This window comes from Lepisma saccharinum, chromosome 11 (assembly GCF_977018435.1).
Source record: "Lepisma saccharinum chromosome 11, izLepSacc3.1, whole genome shotgun sequence".
Taxonomy (NCBI): Eukaryota; Metazoa; Arthropoda; class Insecta; order Zygentoma; family Lepismatidae; genus Lepisma; species Lepisma saccharinum.
The window spans coordinates 76,745,776-76,757,348 of record NC_139239.1 but is presented as its reverse complement, the minus strand read 5'-3'; positions in this window follow the sequence as shown (position 1 = coordinate 76,757,348).

Genomic DNA, 11,573 nt, shown 5'->3' with positions numbered 1-11,573 from the left:
AAGTGGCTTTATCGCTGGAAGTGGCTTGCATATTCCGAATTTAAGGGAGGAAGTTTTTGTAAATTTTGCGCCCTCTTTGCTCCAAGTGATGGTGCTGGATCAGGTAAGCAGCCCTTAGGTCAACTGTGTAGTGTGAAGTTTGAAAATTGGAAGGACGCTGTCGAACGGTTTTCAGAACATCAAAGTGTCTCTATCACAAGGAAAGTTTGGAGGTTGCAAGTACTTTGGCCGATATCTCGTGTGGTAAGAAACCGTCTATCGATGTTTTAATAAATACTGCAGCTATGCATAAAAAACTTGAGAACAGGAAAACAGTTGTTCTTTTAATTGAAACTGTTATGTTCTACGGCAAACAGTGTCTCGCGCGAGGCCACAGGGATTCGGGGCGAATAGAAGTTGATCAAGAACCAGAAGAGAATGACGGCAACTTCAGGGCACTTCTTCGCTTTTGACGTAAGACTGATTCCGCATTAAAAAGTACATTGACTCGTAGTGCCGGAAATACTCAATATATAAGTCCTACAATACAGAACGAAATAATTGAAGCGTGCAACGACCTGATTGTTCGAGATCTTGTTAACGAACTTAATTCCTCCAACTTCTTCTCTATCCTTGCCGATGAGACGTCAGATATAGCAGGCATAGAACAATTATCACTGTGCGTTCGTTATGTTGACACAAAAAAATTCGTTGTGAGAGAAACCTTTTTACAATTCATACCATTGTGTGATGTGACCGGAAAGGGAATCGCAAAGGCTATGTTGGACAAGTTGCGTTCATTAAATATAGACTTAAATCAAATTCGTGGACAAGGATATGATGGAGCTGCGTCAATGTCAGGACAACTGAACTGAAACAACAATGAAGTTTCAGCGCAGTAACATCGCCGCCAAAATACATAGCGAGATGTTTACGTATTATGTAAGGGTTTAGAACGAAATTGAAACCATGCATATACTCTATCAGCAAACAGAACATATCAGAACAGTATTCAAAACGTCACTTGTAAACCAGTAGCTTTATTTCAGATAATTCAATTAAATTTATCTCCTTAGTAAATATTTTAATTAGCAGAAATGTATACAGCACTAATCAGGATAGTATTCACTAATAATAGTATTATTGTATATAGTATTATAAATATAAATGTAGTAACCGAATCGTTTGTGACATTATCTACTATAAGGAGGGTGTTTTGTAGAATGTGCAACAGGGCCAAAACGTCCCAATTTTCTTCATTCCACTTCGAAACGGTTTCTCGCGAATTGTAAGAGCCATCACAAATCACAAACGCAACACAGCAAGCGGTAATAAACACAACAAGCGAAATACCACAGGATAGTTTTGGGGAGTGCATCTCCCTGCTTCCCCTCTGGCGTTTGGAAACAGGTAGTTTCGTCTTCCTTGGCCGGACTGTACAACTTCACGACGTGAAAAATTAATTAAACTCTGTGCAACGCGTTGGTTGGATAGGTATGACTCGGTGGCCGCGGTGGTGGAATTGTATGACCCTATTATTACAACACTCCAAAACATATCAGAATGGAAAGACAAAGACTCGTCGACACAGGTAAATTCCATTTTATGTGCTCTGAGTGATTGTTAATTTGTGATATCTCTGTTTTGCATTCAAAGGCTGTTTTCTTTAAGTCTACCTTTGTGTAAATTCATGCAGAATTCGACCATTGATCTCTTGGAAGCCGTAAACCTCGCTGAAGATATTAACAATGAAATAAAATCCTTGCGCGAAAATGTCAATGAAGAATTTCTAAAAATCTTCACTTGTGCTTCCGAAGTCTTAGATAGGTTGGGGTCCTCCATTCAAATCCCCCGCATGGCAGCACGACAGAGAAACCGTGTGAACTTGAACTTACTATCTGCGACGCCAGAAATTTACTTTCGCGTCTCTACTTTTATCCCATTTCTGGATGCCTTTATGTCCCAATTGGATTCTCGTTTCTTGAAACATAAGGACATGTTAAAGAGTTTTCAGTGTCTTTTACCTAGCAACCCAGTTCCTCTACCTTCTCAAGTTGTTGCTTTCACTTCGCTCACGGAGTTCTATGCCAGCGACGTAAGAAGGGATTGCCAAGAAGACCTGAACAATGAATTAAAATTATGGTACAGAAATATTGCACGTCATGAGAAGGTAGATCAACCAAAAACGGCTATAGATGGATTAGTCATTTGCAATCCAAACATAATGCCAAATATATTTGCATTGCTAGAAATATTGGCTGTGCTGCCCGTGTCCACATGCACAAACGAACGATCTTTTTCAACATTGCGCCCCTTAAAAACATATTTGCGCAATTCTACAGGAAATACACGATTAAATGTATAGGCACTCCTGAACATACATAAGAAGCACACTCCCAACTGCTAAGATGTGTTGAATGAACTAATGAAAAAAAAAAAGTCGTCGTTTGGACATTGTGCTGTGATTTCCAATGTGTAGGGACAAATACGTACATATTATTTCATTTATTTACTAGTTTAAACTTACTTTTGAACGCAAAAATAGACTCAGTGAAATTGACCTACATGTATATAGTAAGTGCCTCTTCATCATCCTGCTGCATGAGTTCCATACTTTTATTATTAAATTTTGTTTTAATATATTTGCTTGTTCTCATGGATTTTCTTCAATTTTAAAATGTTTTACGTATCATATACAAATAACCGTTGACTAGACAATTATGTCATAATAAAGTTGACATGTTCCTGGAATTTGTTAAAAATCGAATGACTAGAAAATAATTTCGTTCTCTTGCTTTCATAAGTATATTTATGTAGATCTCTACTACTTAATAATAATAGTAGTAGTAGTAGTAAGAGCAGCAGCATTAGTAGTAATAGTAGTATTAAGTAAACTATAATAAAACGCTGGTAATTTGAATTTGGCTTAACAGATTTAGAAATAATCCACCTTGATGAAATCCTGCGTACGCTACTGGCCTACGCTGTTCGTGTGCGTAGTAATATTTACGAGAGTTTTGGGACAACGTAAGTTTCTTTCGTGATATGTGAACTTACGTTCATTTTGTATATTTTTGTTCTAAATAATTTTTTTAATGTTTTTGCTGAAAGGAAGATAACAGAAAATCATGGCAGATAAGGATGGGTTTGTTTTTTTAAGTTCACTTCTTGCACAGAAAAGCTAATCGGGACTGGACGAACAGTTTAAAGTGGGATCCTAACCACTATGTGTCTCCACCCGTTATCGATCCCGGGACAGATAAAGGAGAAGAACGACAAAATTCTATAGAAAATAACTAAGCGAATCATACTCATAATCATATTGAACATACATCCTAGTCCTCATGGACGTCAGCAGGATTTTTCCAGGGAGGAAAAAGCAAGCTATTTTTATTCCAGGCGGACAAACAAGGCACATTTTCCCCCACAATAGTGTTGTTCCCTCAAAGAGCATTGCTTTAATTTGAATTTATCGTGTTCATACAATAATTAACTCATATCATTGTGACTGAAATGAAATTATATGTGTGAAATATGTATTTTATGGTGTCTTTTCATTTTCCAGGGGGGCCGAGCCCCCTTGCCCCCCTTCCGGACGTCCATGCTAGCCCTGCAAAGGTTCCTTCTCCACCTAGAAGCTTGGCGTTTTCCAAATTTTACATTTTCAAACTGTAATATTCAAGTTTGCACCTAACTGATTTCTATTTCTAAAATTGGTTTTGGATTAGTACGTTTTATAACATTTCACTATCAAACAAATAAACTGTTCCTTGTTTATTTTTTAAAATAAATCAGAAAACTATTTTTAATTTTTTCCCAATACCCATATGAAAAATTAGCTTAAAATAACAACAAAAAAAAACACTAAGTTGCTGACCAAGGCACAAAAGAAGTAATGTGGGTGACGCAGCAAAACGTAATTTTATAAGAAACATAAAAAAGTAAAAAAAAAAGTAAAGTGCTCCCCTGTGCATAGCACCACGCCATGAAGGCGTATAGGGGGTGTGGGGGTAACGCCCCACACTTTCTTGATCCGGTCGTGAGTGGGGGTGATGTGATCAGCATCACGCCCCTGACAGCCTTTACACCCCAGGGTTTCCCCCAGGTACCCATGTTATTCGACGCTGGGTGGGCGCCGGGGCCGCTTCCATCGTTAGAAAAGTTCCCGGATTTGAACCGGCCGGGGATCGAACCCGGGACCTTTAGCATGGTAGTCAGACGCGTTACCGACTGAGCCACCGCGGCCACTTATAAGAAACATGGAAGACCGAATAAAGAAGATATGCACAGAGAAAGGGGAAGAAGAAAACAAGATTAATAGCCTGTGGAAACAACTGGAAGAGAATGGCTATGAAAAGAAAGACAGACACGACATCAACAGAAGAAGGAAAGAAATAAAAGAGAGACGACCGGAAGGGAAGGAAGAAAAAGAAAAAGAGAGATGGTTTGGTATAAGAAGTATGGGAGAGGCCACAGAAAAGATATGCAAAGTGCTGGAGGAAAGTGGGTGTAAGAACTTACAGGAAGGGAGGACGCACTGTTTTAAGTATAGCCAGCAAGAAGAAGGAAAAAAAGAGAGAGGAGGAAGAGGAAGGTTTATCTACGAGGTGAAGTGCAGAGGATGCGAAAGTGTATATATAGGGGAAACGAAGAAGAGACTGAAAGACAGGTTAAAGCAACACATGGATGATGTGAGATTGAAGAGAGACAGGAATGCCATATTCAAACACACTAGAGAGACGGGACATGAAGTAGAATGGGATTCGGCGAGGCATATAGGAAAAGAGAAGAGAGAACTAGTGAGAAAGTGTAAGGAGGCCAAAGAAATAGAAAAGAAAGGAGAAGACATCATGAATTGGAATGGAGGACTCAAGATAAACAAGGGATGGAAGAGTGTGTTAGAGAAAGTTGAAAGGATGAGAAAATGGAAGGAGGAAAGAAGAGGGAAGAAGGAAGGAAGAGAAGGGAAGAAAATCAGAGGAGGAGGTATTCATCCATATCCAAAAAGGCAGGAGGGGTAGGGGAATGATAAATAGGTAGTTCCAGACTCTTGCTAATCTTGACCTGTCAGTGTATTAGACCCATTAGTAATCTGTCAAGAGGTGAAATGTACTTAATTACTTTGGAGAAATCGTCCAAGATAAGGACTGTGAACATGATTTGTTTTCGTGTGGCTAGTCACCCTGCTATGTGTATATATCTTTCTCTGTGTGTATTTCTTCATTTTAGTTTAGTTCTTCGTCTGAGGAAGACCCTGATACAGGGTTGAAACATTACACGTTAAGTGTTTTAATATCTTAATAAACTGCCTTGGTCAGCAACTTAGTGTTTTTTTTATATATGGAAACAAGGCTTAATTATATTACCTAAAATAACTATCAAAATATATGTTTTTAGAATGATAAACTAGACAAACCAGACAAAAAATATAAGAAGTTAATAATTAAGTAAATTTAAAAAATATACAAAGGTGTCACGGACGCAACAAATGGACGACGTGACTTCCCTAGTCGGACGTAAAGTTGTATATCCAAATATACTGTGGACAAATGAGGCACAGGCGAAGAAAAACGTACAACCACTGATTGGTCGCACGGCAGCTGCTAAACTGGACGCGACGAACGTCTCGACGCTACTGTCAACTCAACCTCTTTCACAGCGAGCGCGGCTCTGCTCGTCTTACCTACCTGCGAGACTTACTATGGCCGTTACGCGCGCTTATTCACGCATGAGGGTTGACCTTAGCTTAATGTAAGACGCAATTCATCTGCGTAACATATATATATGTATGTTCATATAACTATAACTGTGTGTTATTTCACTCTCCACTATAGATAACCTTTCAGTAACACACACACAGAGAGCTGCAAGTTATGGTAATCCTAGCCTGCCTCAATCTTCCAAATACCTTATGTTCTAATTTCACCTCGGCTAAAACTCAGACGGCTAAATGGGATACTCTGACCCCTCTCAGGTACGGGCTTGGTGAATAAAGCATTGAGAACTTAAGGGTGTTGTTGGTGAATCATGAAATAAATGAACGACTATTCTCAAATTTTAAGATTGGCAACTGCATCTTCTGGGAGGTTACTTTGACCTTTCTTTTCATTCATTTTTATCCAGGAGATGGTTTATTTCCAATACATACGAAAGCTTACATTACACTCAAGTTACAATTTACAGTCCATGAATATCCTTAAATTTAAAAGAAATACAGAATCCCCTGTTCGTTAGTATTCGATTCGATGAATCCAGGATTCTAATTTGCTGCATGTCTCCATGGGGAAAATCCAAATATGTATATGTGCAAGGAATAGTTACGTGTGTATGTGCGTCGCTAGGAGGAAGCCGTACCAGGGAAGAGAACCCTGTCGTTTTTGCAACCGTAGACGAAGCTTACGGCCTACCATTCAGTAGCAGACAAAAACTTTCGTACGTGCCCCTTCCTACAGTATTGCGACCAAAATGTGTCACGAGTGTCGATGTTAATACGGGCAGGATTTTTAAACAGAATAGAATCTACGGGCTCCACTGAGTACTTGGGATCGAGAAACGTTAATAGGCAGAGCTTGCAACAAGATACACTCCAATGATGACATTTCCATTGAAAAACGAGACATATTGCATTACATGTCTAGTTTTGCTTCCTTGCCCAAATAAGTCTACGTTGAATAAATTTTTGAAGAAGGCCAAAATAAAGTTCGGAGATCTGAAATTCTATCATTTTTCCGTAAGAATGAAAATATATGGGTCAACAGTGACAAATACATGTCCAATAGGCAGGCGTCATTAACCTCAAAGGATTTCGGCCTATCCTAACCTGTCGTCCCATAACATTATAAATTTCGAAGTATAAATTGTGCTTGGCGAAATACAGGTATATTTATTCCCAAGTGTCATTAGATGTTTATATCGTAGAGCCGACGCTGATGGAATGCGTGCAAACTAAGCTCCGCATTTACTTATATACTTTTCCAATCGATGCTCACTTGTTAAGCATTACGTAATTTGCACAGCGCGACTTGCGACATTTCCAAAAACTAAAGACTCATCAATGTCTATATTCACAATCTCAATATCAAAGTTTAACTAATTTCCACGTTGCAGCAAAACCAAATAAAATTGTATAAGGGGAACGATTCTCCTCTGATAATAAAGACTAAACTCGAATTATTCCTCGTTGCAACTTGAACCTTATTGAATACATTAAACTTAAAAGAACAGATTCGATCTTCCCATTGTTGCTAAACGAAATCTATGTCAATCTAAATCATACACATTTTCTACCGTGAAAGAACACAGATTTACATATCCAATATTAAAGATTCGGTCAGAAAATTAACATATAGATTATTACATTAGGCTGCGTTTACACTTATTGTTACAATAAAGAAAATATTAGTGGATTATATAAGTCTAGTAATAATCTTTCTATTTATCAAAAAATATGAAATATAAAAGGTTACAAATACGGAATATTAACAATCAAGTAATAAGAACCAACTAATATAAAGTAACCAAGAATAATTAACGGCACATGGATATGAGCCGTGAGGTTCATATCAAAGGTGTATCAAAAAGTAAGGTGAATTTTCGATTTATTGAAAAACGTGAATAGAAAAAATATGAAACTGTAGTATGTTTGACACATGGTATCACACTAAAATTCGACATAGGAACCACTGCGGTTCAAACATTTATTCCAACGTGACACCAAATCATCCATGCCCATTTCAAAGAAATGTTGCTCCAGGTTCCCTAACCAGGTAACCATAGCCTGTTGTGCCTCTTCTAGTGTATAGAAACGCCGCCCACGTAGGTGTTTCTATAGGGGGCCAAACAAAGGGTAGTCGGAAGGGGCTAAATCCGGGCTTTAAGGAGGATGGTCCAGAATTTCCCAGTTGAAACCCATGATGTGTGTACGGGTCCTTTGGGCTGAATGTGGTCGTGCGTTATCGTGCAATAACAACACCCCCTCTCGTAGTGCCTCTCTTCGTTTCTGACGTATGGCTGCTTTCAGCCTGTCCATGGTTTGGCATGTCTTCACGAATCATCGAATCCACGTCACACACATTCCTGTCGGTGATGTTTGGTGATGGACGTTGCTGATCTGCCACTTCTGTCATCATCTGCCACACTATTCCTTCCACTTGCAAATGAGTTACACCACACATGCACTTGTTTCTGCGACATAACATTCTCTCCATAGACCTCCAACAATTCTCGATGAATTTCAGATGGTTTCTTTCCCTTGGCCCATAAAATCGAATACACCGCTCACCTCCTCCTTGGAGTAATGTTCATGTCGTTGTGCCATCTTTGAATCACTCTAGGTACCAGACGGGTTGACGTAGAAGGCTGTAATTGCCGTCAGACTTGCATCACCTTGGTATCTGACACATACAAAAAAAATAATTAGCTACACAAAAAACTCTGGGTTTTACAGACAAATTCACCTTACTTTTTGTATAATATTCAGTGGCGTAGCATGGACATTTCGGGTGGGAGCGCCAAGTCCGAAGGAAGGGTCGGCCCTTTCTTGCTTAATAACGTACTTATGGTATTAGTCACCACAGGTATTGTTTATTTGCCTGAAGTCAGCCGGGTTTTCAATAAAACATCATCCATGCATGTTTTAGCTAGACAATTAGATGCCTCACTATGCGACAAATGTTTTGAACTCTGGTGTTTTATACCTTTCTGCATGACGCAAGTCATTAGAAAACCTACCTGAATCACAAGCGCCTTTGAACAACAGCAGACGTCATTGTTGTGGTTGATCCAACTACTCATTGATTTGGTTTATTTTACTTCGCTTTTCTACCACTTTTGGTTAATCGCGAATATGAATATGAGTGATGATATTGATGAAGGGACACTGACAAAGAACACCCGTGCTCACGCTGGGATTCGAACCAGGGACCTCTGTCGTCTTGGCGCACTGTGCAAAGCAGAGTGGATGATCCAAATATAGTACACTCTACTGACGTAACAGTGCCGATTAGTAATTCAGACAACTGTTTATTACATCTTGAGAATGCTGATAAACATTTTAAAATAATTTTGTCCAGAGACCATTCGATGTTAAGAGTTTTCAAATGAATGCTAAACATTTCCATTCACACAATATTAAGCAGTTAGATATTAACGAAAAAATACAATAAAAAAATTAATAGTTTTGCGGGTTAAGTGGTAGAGCAGCAACAGGCTGAATTTCTACCACGAGGACTTCACCAACTTACTTCACAAAAACTGTGTTGATCTTTTAGTTTCTAATGCACATCGCTGTTCGTGCGATAAATCATACAATGCAGTGGCCATTAAGAAGCAGTATATTTGAGATTGGTAAAGTTACGTCAGTCAATATTGCGTATTGTAGCATCACATACCACGAGTTGCATGAGCGCGAAGAGCGAAGAACCGGGTAGGAATTCTGCCGCTGTCGTCTGCTTCAAAAGGCAGGAAGGGTCACATGAACCAATCACGGTAGACCTCTCGTACGCCGGCGTAAGAGAGCCCATTTACGCGCGTGCTGTAGAAATGGAAGCTTTCCCTCCATAAAGGCAGCAAGGAATATAGGAGTCCTGTACGCCGAACCTGCTCCGCGTCCGGCCGGGAAAGGCATTGAAAAGAGATGCTAGAACGAGTGTTGAGAGTGGAGCGTTGCAAGCGGATCGCGAAAAATAGCTATTATAATGCCATGAAGGTCAAACATATTTGAAATTAGTCACGTTTTAGTTTATAATCACAGCATTTTTGAAATTTTTAATCTGGGAACGCCGGGCGTACGGGCGTACTATAACGCTACGCCACTGATAATATTGAGTCTTAAAGTTTACGAGAGAACAAGGTTTTGTATTCTAGGGTTAAATTCATGTGCACTGCACAGCTCTATGATTTTTAGAGTACATCGTAATAAAGTAATCTTGCGATCTTACTAAAGTAGAAAATGTACTTGAACACTAAGGCCGTATTACAATGAAAAATAGTGGCGGCAATTAGGGGGCATTTGCCCCCCCCCCACTTTTGCCCCTGCACTATGATAAATCTTATCTACCAAGGGAGAGTAAACTGTCCTTTTTTAACCTAATCGCTGACACTGATGGAAAATATTAATGTATAGGAAAACTATTTTTAGTCTGTTTTTCGTCAAAATTGGAAATAATGATGGAGGATGTTCATTTCTTGTCTGTGGTGGGATGCACGCAGTGACGCGCCCAGGATATTTGAAAGGGAGAGGTTATGTATATATTTTTTAGTAATCAGCCCTTATTTTGCCTTCTTTTCCTGCTTTTGGTCGTTTTTTTTAGTAATACTTGGCTAAAGTTTTGTATATAACCCCCTTCAACCCCCCTTGGGCACGCCACTGGATGCATACATATTACTAGGAAAATTATCCTTCGCCATATTGTTAGAAATTCTAGAATCAATACGAGGATAATGAAACAAAAAGAGTACTAGCAAAGCAGTTGACCACATATGAATATAATCAGTTTATTTCCCATTAATAAGCTGCACCTTGACCTGAAATTGGTTTATTTTTTGGACAATGTTCAAAAATTTGTGGTTCAAATCATAGATTTATACCAATTGTTATTGAGACTACAACTCATAAATCCTTTATTAATTGATTAATAAAAATTATACAAGAATCATTAGATGACTGAAAAGTAAGTAAACTCAGGCTCTGTCCGAAAGGTAGAAAGTACATACTATTGCTGCCGCAAAATTAGTTTGGTATTGAGAGCTGAAGGAACACGCGTCACGGTGTTGCCATATCATGCGGTACGGTACGGTACGCAGGGCAGCCGTCTGACGCTGTGTCGAGGAAAACGTGTTATGAAAAGGAACAATGATGAAATGTGTTATTGTTTTTCGAGGAAAACGAAATAACAATGATGACAACAATGATGAATGTGTTATTGTTTTCTCTCTTCATTTCCATCTCCCTTACAACATGAACGAATTAACGAAACGAGCATTGTTTACAGGTTACCTTTTCAATCCATTCTGTATATACACTTTCAATAATCATTTCTTTCCGAAGTCCCCGTTAAAGTCTGCCCGTCTTTCAATTATACCGCTACTGAGTTGGTGGGGCGTCTGACTTTCACGTGTGAGACCCGCGGTGGTTTGTGGAACTTTTTCAAATATCCCGACCGGCTCCGGGGTCGACTCAGCCCAAGTGAGTACCTGGGGCAAACTTGCGGTAAAGGCGGTTGGTGAACCACATCACCTCCATAATATGGCCTAGGTCGAGGTCGAGAATGTGTGGAGCTTTACCTCCACATCCCCATATGCCTACATACTTTACTTTATTTTGCGTCCATTATTTTTTTTTTTTTTGTATGAGAATCCCAGATATTTTATGACTGTCCTTAAAGATGTTTCCCCACCTTGAAAAAATGCCGAATCTTTCAACGAAACTCGCAGTTTCCCAACAGTGGGATAATCTTTCCTCCTATAATAAGAGTTGCTGAAAGGTATCTAAATTTGTCACGCGTTTATTGATATTCCTCTTCTTTCCTGGGGTTTCCAATTTTGAAGCCTCGCATTTATTTATTTATTTATTTATTTATTTCTACCACATTATA